Here is an 8,424-nt window from a genome sequence, read left to right as displayed (position 1 = left end):
AAGAATTTACATTAATTACTTTTTCAATGTCTGGTAGAACTCAGCTAAGACACCATCTGGTTCCTGGAGTTTTTTTTACTGGAAGAATTTTTCTTACTGACTCAACGTTATAACTTAATTTGCATTAGATTTTTTGTATGTACTCTTGTTTCAATTTGGTTAGGCCAGATGTGTCTAATTTTTTTTTCAAATTTTCTATATTTAGCATTTAAGTTTTTAACATATTTCCAGTGATTATTTAATTTCCATATATGTCTGTGGTGGCTGGCATCTTCATTTTCATCTATCATTTTGCTAATTTGTATTATCATTTTGCTAATTTGTCTCTTTATTTTTGTTAGTTAATCTATGGACTTTTCAAACTTGTTTATTATTTTAAGGGACCAACTGTTCATTGTATTGAGTTTTTTACTTTGGAAAATTTCTTTTACTTCATTAATTTTGACTCTGATTTTAGTTATTTACTTTCTTCTACTGCTTTTGAAATTTGTTTCACCCTGATTTTTTGTGGCCTTCTGGGCAAAGACTGAAAGTGAAAAGATGAAAAAAAAATACCACTTAGATAAATTGCATTAACCAGCAGAGGTGTCCATACTCATTTAAGATGAAGTGGACTTTATACCAAGGTAATAGAAAGAGGCACAGAAAAAAAGTTAGGAAATTACATATAACAATTATAAATATTTATAACAATTATAAATATTTATGCCCCAAACAATGAAGCATCTATGTAAATCAGCCAAACCCTTCCCGATTTCAAAAATTAACTAGACCACAGCATAATATTAGTGGGTGACTTTGATACAAGTCAGTTACTAGTGAACAGATCTTCTAAAACAAAACTAAATAAAGAAATTATAAAACTAAATAATATAATAAATAATTTAGACTTAACAGATATACAGAATAATTTACCCATTAATTAATAAACATATTTTTTTTCTCAGCAGCACATAACTTCTTCTCTAAACTAGGTCATATCTCATGCCACAAAGCAATTCTTATTATATACAAAAAAGTACCCTCTATTCTTTCAAATCATAATATAATAAAATTAGAAATCAATGATAAAATAAAAAATAGAAGCTACCCTAACAAATGGAGAATACTAAATGACGAATTAATAGTAGAAATCAAGAATAAAATAAAAAATTCTTAGAGATCAAAGAGACCTACAACACAGCATATCAAAATCTCTAGGAAAATATGAAGGCAATAATAAAATAGAAGTTTATTACATTAAGTTCATCTGTTATGAGAATAAAAATCAACAAATAAATGACTTACCATTACATCTCAAAACCCTAGAAAAAGAAGAAGAAATCAACAGCAAAAGCAGTAGAAGACAGGGTATAATTAAAATGGGAGCCAAAAATAAATAAGTAAATTTGAAACAAAAGAAATGATTGAAAAAACACAAATTTGGTTCTTTGAGAAAAAAAAAAAACAAAAAACAACAACAAAAAAACCCTGCTAGCTATGCTACTGAAGATTGAAAAATATATAATTTAAATTACTAAAATTTGTGATAAAAAAGAAAATATTACAACAGACACATCCAAATACAGAAGATCATTAGAAAGTGTTTTAAAAATTAATACTCTAATAAAATAGAAAACATCAAATACATTGAGAAATTTCTAGAGATATATGACCTACCAAAACATAATGAGGAGGCCATATATGTTTAAAACATATCAATTGAAAGTAATAAAATGGAAAATGCCATCAAATGCCTACAAATCAAGAAAAGCCCACCACCAGACAGATTCTTACTTGAGTTCTACAAGACCTTCAAAGAAACATTAACACAAATACTCCTCAAAGTCTTCCATGAAATAGAAAAGGTGGTAATCCTTCCAAGCTCATTCTATGAGGCTAATATCACTCTGATACCAAAACCCAACACAGATACTTCAGGGTTAGAACATTTCAGACTAATATTTCTAATGAACATAGTTGCAAACAGTTTTATAAGATTCTAGCAAAATGCAAACAAAAAGATATTTAAAAATAGAGCACTCTGATGAAGGAAGGCTCATCCCAGGATGCAGGATTAGTTCAACATATGGAAATCAATAAGCATTATTCATTATATCAATAGAGTTAAAAACAAGAATCATATGATTATCTCAATAGATGAAGAAATGCACTTGACTAAAGATAGCATTTCTTCATGATTAAAACACTAGAGAAGTGGGAGCATACCTCAACATTGTAAAAGCTATTTGTGATAAGCCCCAATATAATTATAAAAAGAGAAAAATTGAATGCATTTCCTCTAACAACTAGAATCAGACAAAAATGCCCCTTTTCACCATTTTTATTGTACTTGAAACTTTAGCCAAAGAAATTAGAATAAAAATTTTAAGAGATGTGAATTTTAAAAAGTACTTCAACTATCACTATTTGTTAATGACATGGTTCTATACTTGAAATATATAAAAATTTTTACCAGAAAACTTCTAAAAGTAATAAGGGAATTTGCTAACGTAGCAGGGCATAAAATCAACATCCATAACTCACATCAGCAATGAACCACTGAAAGAGGAAAAAGAAAAAAACTACCCCATTTACAATAGCCTCAAAAAAATAAAATACTTGAGAATCAATCTAACAAGAGAGGCAAAAGACTTCTACAATGTTTAAAACATATCATTGCAAGTAATAAAATGGAAAATGCCATCAAAAGCCTACAAATCAAGAGAAGCCACCACCAGACAGAAGAGAATTATTAAAGAATAAAATTAAAGAAGATCTTAGAAGATGGAAAGATCTTCTCTGCTCCCAATTAATTAATGTTGTCAAAATGGCCATACTACACAACTATTATACAAATTTCATAAAATTTCTATTAAAAATCAATGATATTCTTCATAGAACTATAAAAAAGCAATCAAATTTTACTTGGAAAAATAAGAGACCCAGAATAGACAAAGCAATATTTAGTAAGAAAACTAAGCAAGAGACTTCAAAATACCAGATTGTAAACTACACTACACAAAAATGGTGTGATATTGTAGAAAAACAGACATGTAGACCAATGGTACAGAATATAAGACACATAGACAAACTCACATAAATATAGTTACCTCAAACTAGACAAAGGTGCCAAAAACATTCACTGAAGAAAAGATAGCTTATTTAAAAAATGGTACTGAGAAAATGGGAAAGCCACATGTAACAAAACAAAATTAAATGTCTCTCCCCCTCACTGAAACTCAACTCAAAGTGTATGAAGAACTTAGGCAGCAGAATAGAGACCCTGCACCTACCTAAAGAAAATGGAGGCCCAAGTCTTTACCATGTTGGCCTATCATCTGACTTCTTAGCAAGAAATTTAAAGAGCAAAAAGTAAAATCAAGAATCAATAAATGGGATGGATCCAAACTTAAAAAAGCTTCTTCTCAGAGAAGAAACAAACAATAATGTGAAAAAAAGAGCTTGCAGATTGGGAGAAAATCTTTACCACATGCATCTAGAATAGAGCATTAATCTCTAGAATATATAACCCCCCCAAAAAAAAAAAACTTACTACAAAAAAGAAACAAGAAACCTAATAAATAAATGTGATAGGGAACTGAACAAACACTCTACAAAAGTAATAAAATCTATCAACAAATATATTTTTAAAAATGTTCAACAGCTTTAACTAATACAGAAATGCAAATCAAAACTACTTTAAGATTCACCTACTTCAGTCAGAATGGCAAACATTAAGAATACAGGGAACATTAAATTTGGTGAGGATGTAGGGAAAATGTATGCTTATACACTGCTAGTGTGAATGCCATCTTGCGCAACCACAATGAAAAGCAGTACAAAGACTCCTTAGAAAACTTGGAATGGGAAAACCATTTGACTCAACAAACCACTCTTCAGTTTATACCACAAGACTTAAAATCAGCATACTATTGTGATGCAGCCACGTTGATATTTATAGCAATTCAATTCAAAATAGCTAAACTATTAAAACAAACTTGTTGTCTTTCAATAGGTGAATGGATAAAGAAATGTGATATAATATATATATATATATATATATATATATATATATATATAAATTGATATGTTAATACATATTTTAAATATATATACTTAAAATATATATATTTAAAATATATATATATATATATATATATATATATATAAATTGATATGTTAATACATATTTTAAACATATATATATATATATATATATATATATATATATATATATACACACACACACACACAATAGAATATTATTCAGTTTTAAAGAATAAAATCATGGCATTTGTAAGTAAATCATGAAGTTGAGGAATATCATGCTAAGCAATATAAGCACATCCCAAAAGATCCAAAGGCTAGATGTTTTTTCTGATATCTGGATATGAATTCTCAACAAGGGGTAAACTAGGGAAAAAAATAGAATTACTTTAAATTAGATAGAGGAGAGTGAAGGGAGGGGAGGGGATATGGGTTAGAAAGGATAGTAGAAAGAACCATATATAATTACCTTATGTATATGTCTGACTGCAGGAACAATGTGATACCCAATATATGTACGATATATCAAAGTGCATAAATGCATTCTACTTTGGTATATAACTAATTGAAATAAAAAATTAATAAGAAATGTAAAAAATGAGTTTTTAAAATTTTACCATACATGTTCTATCTTTGCAAAGTTGATTCAGGAATATTAAATAGAAACCAAATGTTCCTGAAAAGTTTTTTTTTTTTTTAATTTTCCAACATTGCTAATTATTTTTAAGCAATTATTAATTACTTTTACAAAATAAACAAATTTGAGAGGGTGCAGCTGGTCCTTGTTGGAGCAGGAGGTTGAGGAGCCGAGATAGTGGCAGACTGTGCACAAGCTGGTCCTGGATAATGAGAGAGCAATGTCCATCTTGGATATGTCTCTGTCTTCCAGAAGTAGTGGAGTACACACCTCTTAGAACCATAGCCCACCAGACACTCAACAGTTTCCTCAGGGCACAGAGATGTTAGGGACCTTTTTGGTGTCTGCTGAGGCACCTGTGCAGAACATGGATGAAGTTCAATATGTTTCTACCTGAGCACTGTATGAACTGATGTCCCCAAGCGGCTCTCATCCCTTCCCAGATGACTTAAGTATCTCCCTCCCAGCCAGGGATGATGAGGTGCAAGGAGCCCCAGATGATGATGCCCTTAGGAGAGCCCAGTATTCCAGGAATGGCCAGGACCTTCAGTGAGAATCTAAAGACTGCCAGTCCCAGATTCAAGTGGCATCTCAGTGTCCCACACCTGTGCCCCAACAATGCCTTATTTTGATCCCCAATCTCAGACCAAGGGGAACTCAGGCAGCAGGATACGCCCTATTCCCAGCAGGAATAATCTTAAACCTGGAACGCCCTAAACCCGATTATCCTAAACCAGGAACACCCTAATCCACCCTGGTCCTTGAGCAAGGTCACCTACATGCAATGTCACTGCAAAATGTCCTATTTCCACGAGTCCTTCCACTAAGCAACATGGGGTACGCTGGCAAGGAAATTGTCATACCTACTTGGCTAATGGCTCCCAGCATCAGACCCTCTTTAACTCCTAAAATGTTATGGGCCCCAAGCATTCCCTCCACTGAGACCCGGGCTCTGCTCCTTTCCATGGTTCATATGTTGCCACCTAGAGATACCTATGACCTTGGGATGCATCAGATAGGTCCCAGTCATTGCCAACCTTAGACTCCTTTGATTCTCTTGTGGATAAGTCAGACTGCCAGGAAGACCTCTTCCTACCTGAGGTGCCCATGCAGGCTCCAAGGAGAGTAGAGAACTCCAGTGGCCAGAAAGGGGCACTCAGCCTCCATTTTCAAGGCCTTATTGCTGTCAATATAAAAACTGTGGAAAAGCCTGTACCAAGCACTCACCCTTGTGAGTCACCAGGGCAAACACACAGGTGAGAAGCCCTATAGATGCAACTGGGAAGGCTGCATGTGGTCTGTTTTTTGTTCTGATGAACTTGGACGACATATGAGGATACATACCAGGTATCGACCATATGGATGTGATCAGTGTGGCTGACAATTCATGATGGCCAACAGTTCATCTCCGGCAACACCAAGGGATTCATCAGCACCTGCTAGGGCATGCCAGCAGTGGACACACAGATGGTCCTCTTGCTCCTGGTCTTTAAGTCCATCTCTTCCTCAGTTTTGTTTTTCTACCCAGTTGCTGCCTGCCTCCAAACAACTCATCTCTTGGAAGGGAGCAGCTTAGATGAAGACCAAGTTTAAGAGGCAACATCAAAGACCACATGCAGCTCTGGACTCCATCATAGTTTCCTCAAATCCCTCAAAGCCTGTCTTGAATGGCCTTGAATTTTGAACCATCAAAATTCCCAATCTTAAATCATAGTACAGAGCTACAGTAACTATAGTAACAAAACCCTCACCATGTTAAACAAAGGCAGACATGAAAACCAATGGAACAGAATAGAAGTCAGAAGCAAACCCACATAAATACTTTTGTCTGATTCTAGACAAATCATCATAAGCATACATTGGAGAAAATGATTCTTCAAAAAATGATTCTGGAAAATTAGAAATTCATAGGTAGTAGAATAAAATTTAATCCCTGTCTCTCACCCTGTACAAAATTTAACTCAAAGGGAATCAAGCAACTAGGTATTAGACCAGAGCTCTGTGCCTACAAGAAGAAAAATATAGACCAACTCTCTATCATGTCAGCTTAGAAACTGACTTCCTAAAGCACAAGAAGTAAAGTTAAGAATCAATAAATTAAAAGGTATCAACCTAAAAAGTGTCTTCACAGCAGAGAAAGCAAGCAAGAATGAGAAAAAAGAAAGAACTCACAGATTGGGGAAATCCTTTCCATCTGCACTTCAGATAAAGCATTAATATCCAGGATACACACACAAAAAAATTAACCCTGAAAAACTCAAATAACACAATCAATAAGTGGGGAAAAGAATTGAATAGGTGCTTCCCAGAATAAATATAAATGGCCAAAATTTATTATAACATTTATGTAAAATGTTCAATAGGTCTAATAACTAGAGAAATGCAAATAAATTTACACTGAGATTTCATCTCATTCCAGTTAGAATGACAATTGTCAGGAATACAAGTGACAATAAATGTTTATGAGGATGTAGGGAAAAATCTTCACTTATACATTGCTGGTGGAATTGAAAACTGGTGCAACCAGTTTGTGAATCACTACAGAAAGTCCTCAAAACTGGGAATGGAACCACCATTTGAGCCAGTTATACCACTCCTTTGTTAAACTCAAAGGTTTTAACATCAGCAAAGTGCATGGTCTCAGCAGCTGAATTGAAAATAGCTAAGCTATGGAACCATCCTGGTTTCCCTTCAACAAATAAATAATAATAAAATGGGAGATATATATACATTATGGAGCATAACTTAGGCATAAACAAGAATTAAATTATGACATTTGCTAGTAAATGAATAGAACTGGAAGCTATCATGCTAAGTTAAAAAAAAGCCAGTCCTCAAAATCAAAGGCCAAATTTTTTTTTAAATTTGTGGATACTAAAACAAAATAAGTTGAGAGGGAGGAAAGAATAGAAGTTTATTGGATTATACAAAGGAGATTGAAGAGAAGGGAGAGGGGAGAGAATGCAAATGATAGCAGAATGAATTGAACATAACTTTTCAACATTCTTATATAAATACCTAGCCAGTGAAACTCCATATCATGAATGTTACCCTAGTTAGAATAAGTTATACTCCATGTATATATAATATGTCAAAATGCATTCTACTTTCATGTATATCAAAAAGAACAAACAAAATTAAACAGTTAAAAAAAATTTGGTGGAAGTCTCCAGGACATTTTTTTTTATTCTGTATGCCTGAGGAAACCACAACATGTGGCAGATGCCAAGGTCTGCCACTAGTATGAGGTCTATCTGGACAGACCTGGATAGCAGTAATCTCTAAATGCCTGAAATGAATCCCTCAGAAACAATTTCCCAGGTATTTTTGAGGATGCAGGTTTCCCTGAATCTTCTTTCCAAAAAGAATATACTTTGTAAATTTAATCAGACTTACACCCCCACTGCATCTTCTGGCCTTGAATCACACTGAATCAACCTATGATTCTGTGCCCCTGACCAGTGCTTCTGAACAGGAAGAGATACAAACACCTAGGGAGAAGGGATAGTTGGGGAGCATTAGGAGACAGTATGGTCAGTATAACCCTTATTTATTTTGATTGACTATTTTTCTAGTTGTTTTTATATTTTTATTTTTTAAATTTTACCTTCATGGAATATTTTGCTAAAAATGTTTTATAATGCAGACTTTCTAGTTGTGATTTTTTTAGCTTTGCTTATTATAGAAAGTTTTTATTTTATCTTCAATTTGTACCTTAGTTTTCCTGGATACAGTATTTCTGGATATCGTATTCCTTG

General features: G+C 33.3%; 1 pseudogene; it reads left to right on the top strand.

Annotated features, from left to right (window-relative positions):
* Nucleotides 1–5,540: 5,540 nt before the first annotated feature.
* Nucleotides 5,541–6,892, top strand: LOC124095514 (Krueppel-like factor 17; annotated as a pseudogene).
* Nucleotides 6,893–8,424: the final 1,532 nt, after the last annotated feature.

This window comes from Marmota monax, unplaced genomic scaffold (assembly GCF_021218885.2).
Source record: "Marmota monax isolate L192 unplaced genomic scaffold, Marmota_monax_Labrador192_F-V1.1 WCK01_AAM20220418_F8-fsc00864, whole genome shotgun sequence".
NCBI lineage: Eukaryota > Metazoa > Chordata > Mammalia > Rodentia > Sciuridae > Marmota > Marmota monax.
Note: the sequence above shows the minus strand (reverse complement) of the source record. Positions and strands in the feature narration are given on the sequence as shown.